Raw genomic sequence first — 19,180 nt, 5'->3', positions numbered from 1 at the left:
TACAACTGAGATACTGTGTAGTGTAATAGTCTTTGCTGTGATCCCAGTGTTTGCATGATGAGATGTGGGGTGAGTTGAGTTGGTTGAAGATTGCTATCTCTGATTGTTGGGATCTCAGAAGAAAGCAATGGTGGATCATCTACTCAGAACTTTAGGTGAATACTTCATCCTTGTCTGCAGCCATTACATGCATTACCTGCCATTCTTTGTGAGGATGGAGATGCTCATAGAGCCTCATGCTCCTGTTATTGCCCACCATCATTCACGACTAGATTTAGCAAAACTTTGAACAGATTATTATTTTTGTGTATCCTACAACCCTTGTTCGTGCACCTCCCTGCCTCACTTCCAAGCCTGTTTGCCCCATCTCTGCTTTACCTTGATCATTAGAGCACACCCCAATTCTAAGTTTAGCTGTGACCAGGCCTTGAATCATCCCCCCCCATGCCCTCCACCCCCCAACTTTAATCACTAATTTTGTCAGTCCTTGATTTCACCTTTCTCACTTCACGTTCAAAATATTGGTCCCATTGAATCCCAAATGCTGGTTACCATTCTGATCCATCACCTTCCCTATCCCACAATGTTGGTCTTTCATTTCCACTGCCCAAACTACATCTTCAAAATATATGGGATTGATAACTAATTCTAGATCCAATCATTGAATACTTTTCTCTGTACCCAAGCAAGGGGTCCCCATTTTCCAGCCTCATTTTTTTATTTTATCATATATTGGGTGCATAAGTCGACCCCCCCCCCAAAAAAAAATCACATTGACTTGAGCTGTTGGGCATTGCTGGAACATAGCTGTTATCATGGAGCCTTCAGCAAAGAGCTGAAAGTATGAAGCAAGTTTTAAGTTAAAAGTAATAGAAGTGGCCAAGAAATCCAGCAATTGTGCTGTTGCAAGGACATTTGAGATAGATGAGAAGCTGGTAAGAAATTGGAAAAAGAATGAAGATGCTTTAAGAAAAATACCAAAGAAACAATGTTTGTTGAGAAGAGTACTCCTTCAGTGGCCAGAGTTGGAAAACCACATCACAGAATGAGTATGTGAAAAGAGGCAAGATTGCTACATGGTCATACAAAACAAAATCAGAGCATATGCACTGACGTGGTAAGGTCACACCCAGAACACAGTAAAGATTTTAAAGGTATTTAAAAGGCTGCTGCAACCATTTCTTGAACAAGAAAAATTTGGTATTACGACAAAAAAACAAAAATTACTCAGAAACTATCAAAAGATCTTGATCATAAAGTTATCAGTTTTTATCAGTTTATTATACATCACCAGCAGAAACACCAATTTGCATTGTCAAATATTGGAAACATGGACGAAACCCCCATGAATTTTGACATGATAGGCAATAAAACAGTGGAATGTAAAGGTGTGAAAACTGCAAACCAGAAGTACAGACCATGAAAAGACCAGGTTTACGGTGGTGTTATCGTGGATGGCTGATGGGATGAAGTTAAAACCCATGGTAATCTTCAACTGCAAACTTAAACCTAAACTAAAATTCCCAGCAGGTATTTTTGTACATTTTCATGAAAAAGGATGGATGGATGAAAGTGGTGTAAAACTATGGATAGACAATGTGTGGAACGAAGGGCCTGATGGTATATGCAAGAAATAGAGTTTGTTGATCTGGGATATGTTTTGCAGCCATTTAACAGAGAACACTAAAAATAGATTAACTCTTAATAATACTTTCATTGCTGATATCCCAGGTGGTTTGATTTCTATATTGCGACCACGAGATGTGTGCTTGAACAAGCCATTTAAAGATCATGTGCATGAAGAATGGAATACTTGGATGATAAGTGCAGAAAAATCCTTCACAAAAGGCTGGGCAATGCATGCTGCGTCACTTAATGTGCTGTGTGACTTTGTGCTCAAAGCATGGAATAAAGTGAAAGTAGAGACTGTAATAAAATTGTTTAAAAAGTGTGGTATCTCTAGTGCAATGGATGGTATGGAGGATGATTTATTGTAGGATACTGACGAGAAAGCGGAGGCCGACTCACCAGATTCAGGCTGGTGTGATGACAGTAAAAACTGAGACTCTGGATGTGCTTTCTGAGGTCTTCACCTCAGATGATTGTAGTGATAGTGATTTTGTAGGATTTAAAAAACTTTTTCAATAAAAATGCTTTCTAATATACTGGTAGCTTGAAAATTTGTCGTAGATTGAGTTCTCTTTTGGTGTTTGGGTCGTCTTATACGCTGAATCTACATCAAACTTTTTATTAGTTGAATTTAAGATCTAATTTTTATATCTGGCATATAAGTCGACCCCTGCTTTTTGATGGTTTCAGTATTCGACTTATTTGCCAAAATATACAGTACTCTCGCTCACACGTACCCATCAATTCCCCTTTGGTTCCATCCTACACCTAGATGTACTTTACAGGAGCCTATTATTACAATGTACATAAGATGCAGGTGGAAATCATACCCACATGGTCACAGAGAAACTGTAAATTCTGCACAGACAGGACCATAAATCAGCATGAATCTGGTGTTTTAGACTACAGTAAGGCTATGCTTTGCAATACATTAATCCAGCTCTGTGAAATATCTTGCACTTAAAATAGAATGGTTAACAAAAGCCCATTATTAAGCTTCTTAAATGAAAATCTGAACAGACAAATTACTTAGGATAAAGTTAACAATTATAATATATGAAGTATTAATATTGAAAAATTTAATTTAGAAATCCAGTCTTTAGTTATTGCATTGCCCTTTATGTTGGGTTCATGTTTTCACCAAGTTGCGATGCTTCCCCTATTCCTGCCATGATGAGAAAAGCAGCTGTCCATACAAGCAGAGATGAATTGTTGTCTTGGAAAGACCAACTTCTGACTGCTGCATTCTTCTAGAAGTGGCAGTGGTGAGGAAAAGCTGGCTTTGGGGTACAAGTAAGTACATTGTTTAAGAGTCTGCAATAGGAGGAAAAATTCAGAGTTTTCTAACATCAGTCATAAAATTGAACTTTTACCAGCCTGATGATATCTTGAAGGGCTCAAATCTGAAACGTCGGTTATGTATCTTTATCTTTGCTACATAAAGAACACTGTTTGACTGCGAGTTTCTCTAGCATTGGGTTTTTACTTTTACCAGCCTGAGACTCCCTTCCACTGTACATGTTTTACAGTTCAATTTCAAACAATAATGTCAATTAATATCATCCGCATTATTTACTAGCAAAGGATAAAAGAGCTTGTATACTCATACATTCTATCTTTCCTTTCCTGACTTGTCCTAAGGCACCCTTAATCCAAGGAATCATCACGTAGTCATTAAGATCAGAAGCACAGTGGCCGCAATGAGCAATGTGATAATGATGAGATAATCCGTTGGTTGAAAGATAAAGACACTGAGAAGAACTGCATCGCTCTTACTTCAAATAGTGTCTTAAGATCTCCTGTGCCTTTCTGAGCAAATGCTCAGAAATGTTTCACATCTCTTCCTACATTTAGATTATGATTATTTCTTAGACACCTCATTCCAAGATTTAAAATTCTTTTGTTCCATTTTTCGACTGCCCAGCTGTCAATTGAAAGCATGAGATCTTATTAATACAAGCCAGCAGACTAAGCTCAAAACATGAATACCCAAAGAATTTAATTTCACCATAGAAATGAGTGCTATATCAAATAATGCTTTTGTCATTTAAAAATTACCAGAAGAAATAGAGAGGAAGCATTAATTTGTTTAATGTGGTAGTCAGCACATTTGGCTTAAATCTTGCAGAGTTTAGAAGTTGAGTTATGTAAAAGAATGCCATGCAGAATTGCTCTTGATAAACAACATGACTATTCAAATGGTATCATTACTGTCTGCCAGAATGCTTGTGTGATGAGTAAAAATCACAAAGATGTCTCTTTTCTGTCTTGAGATTAGGCTTAATTTGAAGTTTATTAAGTCAGGCTGGTTATCTGTGGTGTTCCTATGCTAACCACTAATGCAACAGCTGGATTTGTTTAAATTACATCATGTCATCTGTACTGAACCTCCTAATACTGTGTGAGGAAAAGTGGAAATAACATACTGTACAGCACCAAATGGTTTGGCAGAATAACTGCCTGGTTAGTAATGCTGAATCCAAATTTATGTTTTTGTAATGTCAAAACAGAAATATGAAGTAAGACTTAATCATAGTAGCTGCAATCCTAGCTATTGTTTGCTTAAATATTTTCTCTTAATTCATGAAGATTTTAAGTATTTACAAGAAATAGGATTGATGCAAATTATTGCAGGACAAAATACAATCATTCACAGTTGCATTTCTTTGCATACCAGTCGCTAAGAGCTATATTATACCCCTGTAGATCCAAGAATAGAATCTGGAAAACAGGAAATATGTCACTAAAAATGGCATTCAAGCTTAGCCCTAACTGAGTGTTTGACAAAAATACTCGAGTCTCAGTGGAGTCCTGGCCCAAAACATTGTCTGACCATTTCTATCCATGGATACTGCCTGATCCACTGAGTCCTCCTGGCTACTCTTTGTTCACTCAGAAATACTTATTGACTAAAAATTTACTTTGAGATGCTTGGCTATGAGAAGCATTGTATGATTTTTCTTGAAATAGTTGCAAGCAAATGAGGCTCTATAAGTTTTCCAAAGATTCTCTGCATGGACTTTCTGACTGTAGAATGTAGAGAACTGCCAGTCTTGCAAATGTCTGTGCACTTTTCTAGTGATTAAGCATTGCTGATGCTTTCATACTGAATAGAAAATTCTAAGAATACATTCTGCACCAGTCAATAGCCTGATATTTACAATACTTTTCCCAGGACCTCATTAACTAACTTTCAACTACATGTGGAGAACTCATGTATAAGATAGATATTTTCTGAACGGTTTCATTGATTTATTGCCATATTTATCTGGTGGATATTTCTTATTCTCATTTTTGCTTAATTGATTTCATCTAGCTTTGGAGGTTCTGTGTCCACTGCATCATCCCCAGCTTGTGCTTTCTTGAGAAAGGGTGGGTATTTACATTGAAGGATTTATATCTGTCTATCAGAGTTATTTCTGCTTGATTGCTTTCAATTTCCTAATCATAAAGTGGCAATAAATTTTTACTGAACGGCTGTAGGAGGATTTTGGTTCAAATTTGTATTTCAATTCCAAAAATATGCTGGAACTGTCAACGAATGGATTGATGAGTAAAATAGACCAACCAATCTTCCTGGTTGTAATGTGCTATCGTTTCTGTTTTTCTTCAAAGGAACAGAATTCATCACTGAAGTCATCTATCAGAAATTAACTTTGTTTGTTTTATTTTGTAGTAGAATATAATTTAAATAATGTATTTACTTTTAGCAATAGCTTCAACATTCATAGAGTTCTTTAGTAAATGTAGATGTTTAAATCCTTTCAGATTTTGGGATTATTTTCTTTTTATTTGTATTAATGTTAACCATTAACCCTAATCCCCTTGTCACCAATCCAATTTCTAACAAGAGAATCACACAGTTTATTCAGAAAGATATTTTAAACTTGCAAACATGAAAATTTGAGGGGAATTTGTTTATTCTCATCTGACTGTATATAGACAACCAGTCAAAACAGCATTTCTCTGGACCACAGTGGTGTACAGAGCACATAATCACATATAGTCCATTTTTACAATCTGTTCTATGGATTTAACTTCTTTGCTGTTATATTGGCAGTGATGGACTAACTTCAGTGAAATTACTTCTATGGCCAAAGAAAGATAATTCTTTCTTTTCAAATAAAACAGGTATCCTGTGTCTGAGCTACATGAGCATGACGAAGGTGCACAGAAAAAAAATTATGACTAGATACAAGAGTCAACAAATGCCGGAATCTTGAACACAAACCAATCTGCTGGGGGATTTCATTGGGGCAAGCAGCATCTGAATCTGAGAATCTGAACGGGGGAAGGATTGAATTGTCAATGCTTCAGGTTAATTAGTTCGACAATTCCTTCTTTCCACACCACCCACCTCCCCCACCCCAACGTCCACAATTAAATGTTGCTCAACCCACTGAGTTCCTCTCGAAAATGATCTCTAGTTTGGCCTAAACAATGTTACAGGAGAGCTCATAATAATTGTGGCAGTGGCGACGATCAGAAAACATGTTTGCAGAGGAAATGAAAATTAATTATTGGACACAGTCAATAATGAATGCTCAATGTACAACCCTTACTTTTCTGATGGTTTCATCAAATTTTTCTCAAATTTAAAATGAGTTCTTGATTTCCTGATTAGCACAGTTCAGAAGCTATAGCTTTAGTGGCATGTGGCTTGTGCAGAGTTGGCAAATGTACTGAGTGTTGTGTCCTGTTGAGCGACAATGGTGACATGACATTTTTCTAAAAATGATACAAATTGTTCAGCAGCATCAGTTTCAGTTGTGTTGTTTTGATGCTTTGGTGTAGGCGAGAGTAGACATGGCTTCGGCATGATAGATCTACAAGGGCAGTTTTGGGCTTGAGTTTTTTCTGAGAAGCCGTGTGATACTGTATTCAAAACTCAGTTGCAACAATTTAATTTTAGGCCTGAATCCTCTTTGTTCTTGGACAAACACCATTTCAGTGAGGGAACTAATTCTCTACTGATGCATTCCAGGAACATGTAGCTTGTACAAAAGAATGACATAAGCTAAGGCATTTTGAGCTATCAGTAAAATGGTCATAAAATGTTCTTCAAACTAACTGTAGTTTCTTAGGCCACCACTCAGCCTTTTGCTCTCCAATGAGAACCAATCCAGCCTGTTCAAATCTCTCCTTTTAATTAATGCCCTCCATTCCAGGCCACATTTTAGTGAATCTCAACTTCACTTTTTCTAATGCTTCCACATCCTTCCTGTAATGTGGTGACCAGAATTATTCACAATACTCCAAATGTGGCCTAATTGATGTTTTGTTCATTCCAACTCTTATATTCAATGCCTTGGCCTATGAAGGCAAAAGCCTTCTTCATGATCTTAACCACCTGTGGTGCCAAAGTCAGTGAAATATACCAATTGATTAATGATGGCCACTTAAGAGTTGTATCTTAATTGAAGGTAGTTATATGGAACAAGTTGCCAGAGGAAATGGTAGAGGTGGGTACAATTACAATGTTTAAAAGACAGTTGGACAGGTACATGGCTTAGATAAGTAAACTCAAACTTTTTTCTTTCCACTCACATACCTCCTTAAGTAATCCTTTACTATTGACAGAACATCTACGGCATAGGGATTAGTTAAGATGGTATTGAGTGGAAAGAAAAAGTTTGAAAGCCACTAGTTTAGAGGATATGGGCCCAGTCTGGAGAAGTTGGACTGAAGGGTCTGTTTTTGTGCTGTAGAACTCTATGATACTTAAAGTTCCTTTTTCTATATACTGGTAAATATTAGAACATTAGAAACAAAAGGGAGCAGGAGAAGGCCATTTAGCCCATTGATCATACTCTACCATTCATTAAGATCGTGGCTAATCTGGTCATGGATTCAGTGCTACTTACCAACCTGTACCCATGTCAGTGGCTTTTATCTATTCCTTTCATAGTTTTATGCTTCTATAAGATTCTCCCCTCATCCTTCTAAACTCCAATGTGAGTAGTATGGAGATCAAACTTCAAGTGTGACCTTAACATAATCCTGTACAGTTGCAGCAAAGCTTCCCTGCTCTTAAAATCAATCCTTCTACCAAATAAGGCCAACATTTCATTTATCTTCTCAATTACCTGCTGCACCTGCAAACTAATTTACTGTGATTCATGTATAAGTACTCCCAGTTCTCTGAAGAACAGCATTTCTCCATTTAAATAATAGTCCCAATTACAATTTTTTCTTCCAAATTGATGACCTCACATTAGGTTTTCATCTGCCAGAATTTGCCCACTCACTTAGTCTATCTATATCTCTCTTTAGACTCTCTGTGTCCATTGCCCAATTTGCCTGACCACTCAATTTCATATCATCAGCAAATTTAAGAAGTACTATACTTGTTTTCCCTTCTTCAAATAATTTATGTACAAGTATCATGGCCTGTAATTCCCCTAGTGGCTGCATTTCACTTCATGGATATTTTAGCTTGTATTTAGTGAAACTACACTCCTCCATCCATTGAAAATGAACTTCTTTCTGAGCAATTCATTCTACAATTACAAGATTGCACTGTTGCCTCATCACTTGTGAACTGGTCCGACAGATAAATTTTCTAAATCTTTCTCATTCCTCACCCCCAGACCTCCAATTCATGTCTAAGCCCTAAACTTTCTTTCCCTTTCTTCCCACATCCACTATACACTTTCTTCTTGGCTTTAATCTGGTCCTACAGTCTCCATCAGCTTCTGACTTAATCTACATCATGTTTTTCCTTGATCTTCAGTTCTTCATGTCCATCCTCTGATCATGCTTTACTTGGCTTTGACTTTCTGTGTCCAACAACATTGGATTCATTTACCTTGCAAAATATTAAATTTGTATGCACTTTCTGTTAACATTTTCCACTGTTAAGTTTCTGTGACCACAATTACAATGGAAACTGTTCAGATGAAATTTGAATATTATTCTGCTTGTGGAAGAACTGGAGTTATGTAGAATCTGTACGCACGGACATACAGCACGGTAACAGGCCATTTTAGCCCAGGAGTCCATGCCGCCCAATTTACACTCAATTACACTCCCTGTATGTTTCGAACAGTAGGAGGAAACTGGAGCCCCCCGGGAAAACTCATAAAGACACTGGGAGAACGTACAAACTCCTTACAGACATTGCAGGATTTGAACCCCAGTCTTGATCACTGGCGCTGTAAAGGCATTGCGCTAACCACTACACCAACCGTGCCGCTCTGGCATAAAAGTTTCATTATTTCCATCTGTCATGCTTTGCTGTCACAAGTATTTGGCATAATACTGATTGAATCCTTCAGGTTGATCTTGAAGGTAAGTAGTGTTAAAATCTGTTTGCAGCCTCACGTGTTAAAACTTCCAAAATTAGAACTGAGACTTTATTCTTGACTGCCTCCAAATAATTGCTATGTTCCTCTCTATGCCTAGAGACACCTTCCCAACACTTTGATATTAAACCTGACCTCAAGCTTTACATGCCTGCTCCTTATGCTGTTAAGATCTTAAAGCAACTTCAATGCTTTTAATTTTAGAACTCCTCACCAATGTCCAGGAAAAGAATTTACCAGTTCTTTAAGCCACAAAGTGGTCAATTTATTCCAGAGGGTGAGTGATTATGATGAGTAGCTGGGAATGGGGATTTTTTGGAAATCTATTTTATTAAAAATATTGATTTCCTCAGTTATCTTTGGATGAACTCTTCCACAAGAGAGAGAGAGGGAGATGACTTCTGACTACTAACCTGTCCCAAGCCACATGAGCACTGTTGAGCACTGGGAAATATGAGAGGGGTACAGGTGTGTGGTGCTTGGGGGAGAGATGACAAGACAAATCTGCGTATTGTGGAAAGAGGGTCAAAAGAAAATTAGAGATGCATTGAGAAGAAAATGAATTGGTTTAGAACTATGGTTGTTTATGGACAGAAAACTTAATCTGGAAGAAAGCTGTGTTAGCCTTGGGAGGAAACTGGTGGTAAAGTATTATAGGAGTCCCATGAGGAAGTTAACCCTGAGAAACTAGTGATAGATCCTTGATGGAGTGGAGTTCAGAAGGAGGTGGGAAGGGTGGGAGAGGGAAACCCCATCTGAATTGATATTTTCAGAATACAGAATGTATAGTTCAGGTTAGAGTAGCAATTGTGTTTACTGGTCTTTCCAAGGTTAATAAAGTGTGGTTCTGTGGCGCTTGCAGGAGCTGAAAGAAATCACTGCTGCCACACCGAAGGTCGTTAACGACTGTTTTTATTCAAATTCAGCGCCCCCTTATAAGGGCAGCATGAGCTCAGTCACCTGGTGCATTGTGACGTCATAATCGCTGCCCAGGGTGGGCGCTGGAAGGGATGCTGGAGTCAGAGAGAAACCTCTGATGACGCCATTTCCCCATGGCTGCCCCGCCACGTGGCGATACAAGTGGGGCCGGTTTGCCATGAATTGTTAATTTTGAGAAGTTGATAAATATATGTCAATGCATCACGTCTATTAATCCTTTAAGAAAAGCACAGAATTTGTAGTGTCAAAGTAATCCTTATGGTGTGTATTGAACAGAAATGAAGAATGCTTTCATCCAAATCTGCAGGATTGAGTTTATCTCTAAAAATAGGTAAGAAGTAAACTATAGATTGAACTACTCTGATCGATTGTTGAATAGTTACCTGCCTCACCTTTGGTAACCATGATAAATGCTGCAATTCAATCAAAATATTTTCAAGTACAAGATAAAAATTGCAAATAATGCCCTTACACAGTGAGCCAAGATATTTATTGCCAAACATCTTTGACCTTGAACTCTAAGCTAATATAATATAAAGTTTTTAAAAAGTAGTCATTGTATGAACAAAATCATTAGAATGTTTAGAACCATAGAACATTACCACACAGAAATAGGCCCCTTTGGCCCCTCTAGTCTGGGCTGAACCATTTTTCTGCCTAGTCCCACTGACTTGCACCCAGTCCAAAGCCCTCCATACCTCTCCCATCCATGTACTTGTCCAAATTCTTCTTAAATGTTAAAATTGAGCCTGCATTCATTACTTAGCTGGCAGCTCGTTCCATACTCCCACCACTCTCTGTGTGAAGAAGTTCCCCCAAACTTTTCCCCTTTCACTCTTAACCTATGGTTTGTATCTCACCTACCCTTAGTGGAAAAAGCCTACCTACTCTGTTTATATCCTCCATAATTTTAAATACCTCATTTTACAATTCATGTAATAAAGTTCTAACCTGTTTAACATTTCCCTGTAACTCAGTTCCTGAAGTCCAGGTAACATCCTTGTAAATCTTTTCTTCACGCTTTCCATCTTATTAATATCTTTCCTGTAGTTAGGTGACCAAACCTGCACACAATACTCCATATATGGCCTTAGAAACATAGAAACATAGAAGATAGGAGCAGGAGTAGATAATTCGACCCTTCGAACCTGCTCCGCCATTCAACGAAATCATGGCTGATCTTAAAGTTCAGTACCCCGTCCCCGCCTTCTCTCCGTAACCTTTAATACCCTTATACTGAAGAAATATATCTAATTCCTTCTTAAATATATTTAATGAACCTGCCTCCACTGTCCTCTGTGGCAATGAATCCACAGATTCACCACCCTCTGGGTATAGAAATTCCTCTTCATCTCGGTCCTAAATGGTTTGCCTATTATCCTCAAACCATGGCCCCGGGTTCTGGATTTTCCCATCATTGGAAACATCCCATCTGCATCCATTCTGTCCAGTCCTGCCAGAATTTTATATGTCTCTATGAGATCCCCTCTCAATCTTCTAAACTCCAGGGCGTACAATCCCAATTTGCGCAATCTTTCCTCATAAGTCATTCCTGCCATTCCAGGTATCAGCCTGGTGAATCGCCTCTGCACTCCCTCCATTGCAAGAACATCCTTCCTTAGATAAGGTGACCAAAACTGCACACAATACTCCAGGTGTGGTCTCACCAAGGCCCTGTACAGCTGCAGTAAGGCATCCTTGTTCCTATACTCAAACCCTCTTGATATGAAGGCCAACATACCATTTGCCTTTTTAACCGCCTGCTGTACCTGCATGCTCGCCTTCAGAGACTGATGTACAAGTACCCCTAGGTCTCTGTGCACTTCCCCATGTCTTAATCTACCAATGTCTTATACAACTTTAGCATAAATCCTAACTCCTATACTCAATACTTTGGGCTCAAGCCCGAAACATTGGTTATGTATCTTTGCCTTTCCTACTTAAATGACACTGTTTGTCTTGCTGAACTTCTCCAGCATTTTGATTTATGAAGACCAATATGCCAAAAATTCTCTTTACAACCCTACTTTCAGGGACTCCACTTTCAGGGAGTTATGCATCTGTATTCCCAGATCCCTCTGTTCTACCGCACTCCTTAGTACTCTACCATTTACCATGTATGTCCTTTCTTAGTTTGTCCTTCCAAAATGCATTAAATTCCATCTGCCATTTTTCAGCCATTTTTCCGCTGGGTCCAGATCCCTCTGCAAGCTTTGAAAACCTTCTTCGCTGTCAACAACACCTCCAATTTTAGTGTCATCTGCAAACTTGCTGATCCAATTTATCACATTATCATCCAGACTATTGATATAGATGACAAACAACAATGTCCCAGCCCTGATCCCTGAGGCACACTAGTCACAGGCCATCCAGCCATTTTTGAATCCAGTTTACTACTTCACTGTGAATACTTAACATCTGAACCTTCCTGACTAACCTCACATGTGGGACCTTGTCATAGGCTTTACTAAAGTTCATGCAGACAACATCCATAGCCTTTCCTTTCTCAACTTTTCCGGTAACCTCAAAAAACTCTATTTAGATTAGTTAAACATGAGCTACCATGCACAAACCATGTTGACTATCCCTAATCAGTTTCTGGCTATCCATATAATTGTATATCCAATCTCTTAGAACACCTTCCAATAATTTACCTACTTCTGATATCAGGCTCACCAGTCAATAATATCCTTGGTTACTTTTGGAGCCTTTTGAAACAATGGAACAACATGAGCTACCCTCCAATCCTCTGGCACCTCATCAGTGTCTAAGGACATTTTAAATATTTCTGCCAATGCCCCTGCAATTTCTACACTAGCCTCCCTCAAGGTCCGAGGGAATATCTTGTCAGGCCCTGGAGATTTATTCACCTTTATTTGCTTTATGACCGCAAGGACTTCCTCCTCTTTAATCTGTATGGATTCCATGTCCTCACTGCTTGTTTACCTTACTTCCCATGACTATCTGTCTGTTTCCTGAGTGAATGCTATTGAAAAAAAAACATTGAAGATCTCTCCCATCTCTTTTGCCTCCATACAAAGCCGGCCACGCTGATTTCTTCAAGGGGACCAATTTTGTCCCTTACTATCCTTTTGCTTTTAATATCCCTATAGAAACTCTTAGGATTTTCCTTCACATTAAATCAACCTCATGTCATCTTTTATCCTTTCTGATTTCATTCTTTTCTTGAATTATTTATACTCGTCAAATACATCTATGTTGCCCATATATGCTATACACCTCTCTCTTCTTCTGAACCAGATTGCCAATATCCATCAAAAACCAAGGTTTCATATGCCTGCGAACCTTGCCTTAATCCTGACAGGAACATACAAACTCAATAGTCTCAAAATTTCACCTTTGAAGGTCCTCCACTTACCTTGCACATCCTTGCCTAAAAACAACATCCAAATTCATGCATTCTGGATCCTTTCTCATTTCCTCAAAATTGGCCAAGACCTATCCTTCTCCATAATTAACTTGAAACTAAAGGCATTATGATCATTGGACCAAAATGTTACTCTACACATACTTCTGTCACCTGTCCTGACTTATCCCTTAATAGGAGATCCAGAATTGCACTCTCTCTGGTTGGTATCTCTATATATTGATTTAGAATTCCTGAACACATTTGATAAACTCCAAGCCATTCACCCCTTTTACAGTTTGGGAGTCCCAATCAACATGTGGAAAATTAAAATCTCCTACTATCACAGCCTTATTTCCTGCAGCTGTCTGCTATCTCTCTACAACTTGCTCCTCTAATTCTTGCTGACTATTAGGTGGTCTATAATACAACCCCATGAGTGTTGTCATACCTTTCCCGTTCCTCAGCTCCATCCATATAACTTCAATAGACAAAGTCTAGCCTGTCCTGCCTGGCTACAGCTGTGATATTTTCCCTGACGTGCATTGTCACTCCTCCCCCTTTCATCCCCCCGTTTGATTGTGACTAAAGCAATGAAAGCCCCAACCGTTGAGCTGCCAGTCCTGCCCCTCCTGCAACCGTGCCACAGTGTCAATATTTCATAGCCAATCATGTTCTTAGCTCATATGCCTTTCCTGGAATATTCCTTGCATTGAAATAGATGCTCCTAAGTAAATTTCTACCACGTACAACATGTGCATGCAATTCTCACATCATTGTTTCTCTCCTCCACTCCTCTTTCTGCTTTGGTTCACATCACCCTGCAAATCTAGTTTAAACCCATTGGAGCAGCACTAGCAAACCTTCCCTCAAGGGTATTAGTCCACCTCCAGTTCAGATGCAAATTGTCCAGTATGATCAGGTCCTACCTTCCCTGGAAGAGAGCCCAATGCTCCAGAAACCTGAAGCCTTCCTGTGGTGAATGTGCCAAGCTGCCTGTCTCCCCTCTGGCAATCCTTGCTGTACTAACATTGGCTGTGCATTATCTCTACTGTTAAGGACACTCCCCTTGGGTATAACTGTGTATGCACCTATTGTCTTTCATTATTGTACCATGAATTTCTGCTAATAAAAACCACGATTATTGTTTGACCACATCGTTTTTGTCTACTTCATCAACTGGTACTTCAATTTTATTAGCAGAAATGGATGCAGCACTCAAGCCAGAGCTGCTGATAATCGACCAGTCTGCCTGAGGGCCAGAGAAATTTTCAACCACTGGATTGCTTGTTTCGATTACTACATGGCTCGAAACAACATGGTCAATGAGGCGATACAGTGGGGCCACTCTCTGCTGAGTGAGGTCCCTTTCGCCATAATGCAAGGAGCTACCACTCTGGCTATAGCCCGGGAATGTTTGACTGCTTACTATGCAGTGCCACGGAATGTGGTGCTTGCTCGACACCAGTTGCTGACTAGACGCCAGAAACCCGGGGAAAGTGATGCTGCCGATGCACTGGCTCTCAACTCACTGGCAAACGAATGTGATGTCAGGGCAGTCAATGTGCAACAACACTGCAATTCCTTGAAGCTGGATGCTTTTGTCAACGGGATTGACTCCAGTAACTTCCAACAGAGGCTGCTGGAGACGGAGCCCTTAACCTATGACCGGGCAGTCACTCTCGCCAAAACACTGAGAATTGCCATGCAGTCCAGTGAAATGCTAGAAACTGAAAAGGAAACGTCCAGGAGTGCTGGAACCCCGAAGGAAAGAAAAGGGCTAATGCTACAGTCTGGAAGACTGTTAATCTTGCTTTAAAAACACATGGTTACCCTCTTACCCGGTGGCAGGAAGTGCTGCCTGAGGCCCTACATTCTATTCGGTCATTATTGAGTACTGCAACAGATCAAATACCTCACAAACGTATGTTTGCCTTTCCTAGGAAATCAGGAACTGTGATGGACTGGCCAGCCTGTTTATCTGAGCCTGGAACCGTGCTGCTAAAGAACCATGCCCGGACGCATAAAACAGACCCCCTAGTCCAACCAGTTCAGCTACTGCATACCAACCCCAACTACGCTCTTTTTAAATTCCCAGTCGGGAGTACTGACACTGTATCCCTAAGAGATCTGGCCTTGCCTGGTTTGCCCCTTCCTCACACCCCTTCTCAGAGGGAGCCTGAGAGATTGGGCTCACCACCACCACCCCCCCCCCCACCCCACCCCGCAGCTTGTGACCCCTAGTAAGCTTTCAGATGGTCATGTTGAAGCTCCACTGCCTCACGCTCGCAATTCTGGAGCAGGTCCAGTGTATAGAAAAGAATCCCATACACTTTTTAAGAGCTTTTGCTGAGTCTGAGGGTGGTAACTTTTTAAGGGGGGCCATTCTTTCTGGGTCGGGGCGGATTTCGCTCTTGCGGACAATGTAGCCCAGAATGGGTAGCTCTGTCGTGTTGAACACACATTTGCCCTCGTTAAATATAAGGTTGAGTTCTTTAGCTGTTGCTAAAAATTTCTTTCAGTTGTTGTCGTGCTCAGCCTGTGTTTTCCCACAGATAGTGACATTATCCAGATAGGGAAACAGACCCTGTAACTCATATGTCCTAACAATCTTATCCATTTCCATCTGAAACACAAAAGGTTCCCTTTTAAACTGGTATAACCCCCCCAACCCAACCATCAGCCTCAAAAGCCGTATAGGGCTGTTCCCTTTTTTTAATGGGGATTTGGTGATAAGCTGCTTTGAGGTCGATAGTGGAATACACTTTGTATTGCGCTATCTGATTAATCATTTCATTGATGTGTGGCAGGGGGTAGGCATCCAGGTTTGTGTAACGGTTGATTGGCTGTAGTCAATAGCCAGTCGTTTCTTAGTGTGATTTTTCACGACCACCACTTGGGCCCACCACGGACTCTTATTAGGTTCAATTACTCCCTATTTAAGCAGTCTCTGCTTTGATAAACTCACGATCCTCTTTGCTGTAAGAACGGCTCTTAGTGGCAATCGGCTGACACTCAGGGGATAAATCACTGTTCATCTGAGATTGAATATCTAATCCCAGTAACACAGGGACCCAGAGCTCCAGCATAATAAAGAGCCACACATCAGCAAGGCAATGTCCCTAAAAATTTAAAGTAACTTTACACTTGTCCTGTACAGTTTTTGTAAGTTCATTACAAGCCATCGATATCTTTCGGTTCGCTGGATATCTCTGCAAATTTAAGGCTCTGGCAACTCTCTCGTGGATGTAGCTGTCAGTACTCTTCGAGTCTATTAGACAATCAAGAGTCTCACCATTCACCTCCCCCTTCATAGTCGACTGTTCCAGTCCGTAACATCCCCCAAGCTTTACAGTCAATTGACCTATCACAGGGGATCTCACCTCGCCGTCGCTTGAAGTCAATTCAGCCTGCTCATCTGAAGATTCCCCCTTTTCAGAGTTGTCTTCCATTCCTGCAGCAGCTCCAGGATGCATTTTCTTGGTGCTTCTCTTCTTCTTATCAATGGGAGTACTTTTCGCCTTACACGCTTTAGTGAAGTGGCTGAGTTTCCCACAATAGCTGCAGGTAGCAAATTGAGCCAGGCACTTCTGTCTGGGGTGCCAGCTCTTATCACAGAAGTAGCATTTTTCAGGAGTTTGCCCCTTCCTCATATCCCTACTCAGAGTAAGCCTGAGAGATTGGGCTCACCCCTCCAGCCTGTGATCCCTAGTAAGCTTTCAGATGGCCATGCTGAAATCTGAAAGCTTACTAAGGGTCACAGGCTGGTGGGGGGGGGGGGGGGGGTGGGGGGGGTGAGCCCAATCTCTCAAGCTCACTCTGAGAAGGGGTGTGAGGAAGGGGTGAACCAGGCGAGGCCATATCTCTTAGGGGTACAGTGTCAGTACTCCAGTCTGGGAATTTAACATGAGCCTAGTTGAGGTTGGTATGCAGAAGCTGAAGTGGTTGGACTAGTGGGGGGTCTGTTTTACGTGCCCGAGCATGGCTCTTCAGCAGCACGGTTCCAGGGCCAATGCATAGGCACTACAGACCCAGGAACTGTACCAGTTCCCAAGGTTGCAAAGGAGCCACGTGTTTTGAGAAGAAGCACCAGAATTCGTAAACAACCTGATAGGCTGACGTATTCATAAAACATCTCATTATATTTCGAGTGCTTGCTAGATACTGGCGTATTTTGGCTGTTAGAGTATTCTCAGTGCCAAACATGATATCCATGTATCATTTGCTTCAGTCTTTCCTAGCAGCTGTCCTTTTGATTTTAGCCCTTCTTCTGCCCAGGGGGAGACTGTGGTGAATGTCTGCCAAGTTGCCTGTCTCCCTTCTGGCGAGCCTTGCTGTACTAACATTGGCTGTGCATTATCTCTACTTTTAAGGACACTCCCCTTGGGTATAACTGTGTATGCACCTATTGACTCATTATTGTACCATGAGTTTCTGCTAATAAAGCCATGATTATTGTTTGACCACATCGTCCTTATCTACTTCATCAACTGGCCCTTCACTTCCTTCCTGTACCATGTCTTTAGCCACGTGTTAAGCCGCATTATCTTCCTATTTATAACGTCACTAGCACGAGGCATGGGTAGCAAGTCTGAGATCACAACCCTGGAGGTTCTGTCCTTCAGCTTAGTGCCTAACTCCCTGAACTCTCCTTGCAGGACCTCCTCATTCTTCCTACCCATGTCATTGGTCTCTATAAGGGCCACAACATCTGGTTGCTAACCCTCCTTCCTAAGAATGCCATGAATTCATTCTGAGATATCTCAGACTCTAACACCAGGAAGGCAACATACCATCAGTGATACTTGATCTCTTTCACAAAACCTCTCGTCTGTCCCCCTGACCATGGAATCCTCTATCACTGCAGCTCGCCTCTTCTTCTCCCTACTCTTGTTAGTCACAAGACCAGACTCTGTGCCAGAGACCTGATCGATGTGGCTTGTGCTTGTTAGATAATTTCCCCACCACCCCTCTCCAACAGCATCCAAAATGGTATACTTGTTATTGAGGGGAACAGCCACAGGGTTGCCCTGCTCTGCCTGCCTGTTCCCTTTCCCTCTCCAAATTGACACCCATCTACCCTCCTCTTGTCTCCTGGAGGTGATAGTGTTCTTGTAACTCCAATCTATCACCCCTTCTGCCTCCCGAATGATCTGGATTTCATCCAACTCCAGCTCCAATTCCTTAACTCGGCTTATCAGGAGCTGCAGCTGGGTGCACTTCTTGCAGATGAGGTCATCAGGAATTCTGCTGTCTTCCCTAATGACCCACATTCTGTAAGAGGAGCATTCCCCTGCCTTGGCTGCCATTCACACTGTTTATGATTAGGGGAAAAAAATGATATCTAAAACCTGCCCTTGCCTGTGCCTACCTGTTGAATCCTTTTTGTTCCTCAAATAGGGTGGCCCTTTATTACTTCAACTCCTGGACCATCACCTCCGCCTCTTCTCGCCAAAGCCCTTGAACCAAAGCCTTTCCACTCTGACGATGACTGCGCTGCTACACAGACCCTCACTTTTATAGTGATGTTTGGGTCACCTGATCTTTTTTGGTAGCATTTTTAAAAATATTACAATCAGATATATTATAAAAACAGCATTTTGAAAATATATGGAGCTGGATTTAATTCTTACATGGCACAATAATTTCTCCATCTTTTAAGTAGAACAAAATGATTCTTTATGCCTTTATTCAGCACAAAGTAACTAGATGTTAAAATTGCTCATATATTAGTGTGTCTGAATTATATATGAACTAAAACAAGCTATTTGAAGTATTTTGTTTTAGTAATCAAAATGTAGGCCTAGAACTATTAGTGGAAAATGGTGCTTAATGTATATTTGATGTTATTCATTTATTTATCAGAGTAATTTAAAATAAATGTATTCATCCAAGAATTAAAAGTAAAATCAGAGTATAAAAGTCAACAATAGGCGGGGGG

At 40.6% G+C, this 19,180-nt stretch overlaps 1 protein-coding gene and 1 long non-coding RNA gene across 6 annotated transcripts in view; one reads left to right on the top strand and one right to left on the bottom strand.

Moving 5' to 3' along the window:
- Positions 1-13,765, bottom strand: part of LOC138757345 (uncharacterized) — a 33,399-nt gene extending 19,634 nt beyond the window's left edge. The window contains exons 1-2 of one of the 2 annotated variants that reach the window (XR_011353520.1): positions 13,691-13,751; positions 2,687-2,943 (exon numbers count right to left, since the gene is read on the bottom strand). This is a non-coding gene — a long non-coding RNA (uncharacterized lncRNA). Of the gene's footprint in view, positions 1-2,686; positions 2,944-13,690 lie in introns of those variants that run through there. The other variant, XR_011353521.1, reaches the window with a different exon arrangement.
- The window catches only part of adamts6 (ADAM metallopeptidase with thrombospondin type 1 motif, 6), a 293,482-nt gene that overhangs the window by 115,130 nt on the left and 159,172 nt on the right, over positions 1-19,180 (top strand). The window lies entirely within an intron of this gene.

This window comes from Narcine bancroftii, chromosome 3, assembly GCF_036971445.1.
Source record: "Narcine bancroftii isolate sNarBan1 chromosome 3, sNarBan1.hap1, whole genome shotgun sequence".
Lineage (NCBI taxonomy): Eukaryota > Metazoa > Chordata > Chondrichthyes > Torpediniformes > Narcinidae > Narcine > Narcine bancroftii.
Note: the sequence above shows the minus strand (reverse complement) of the source record. Positions and strands in the feature narration are given on the sequence as shown.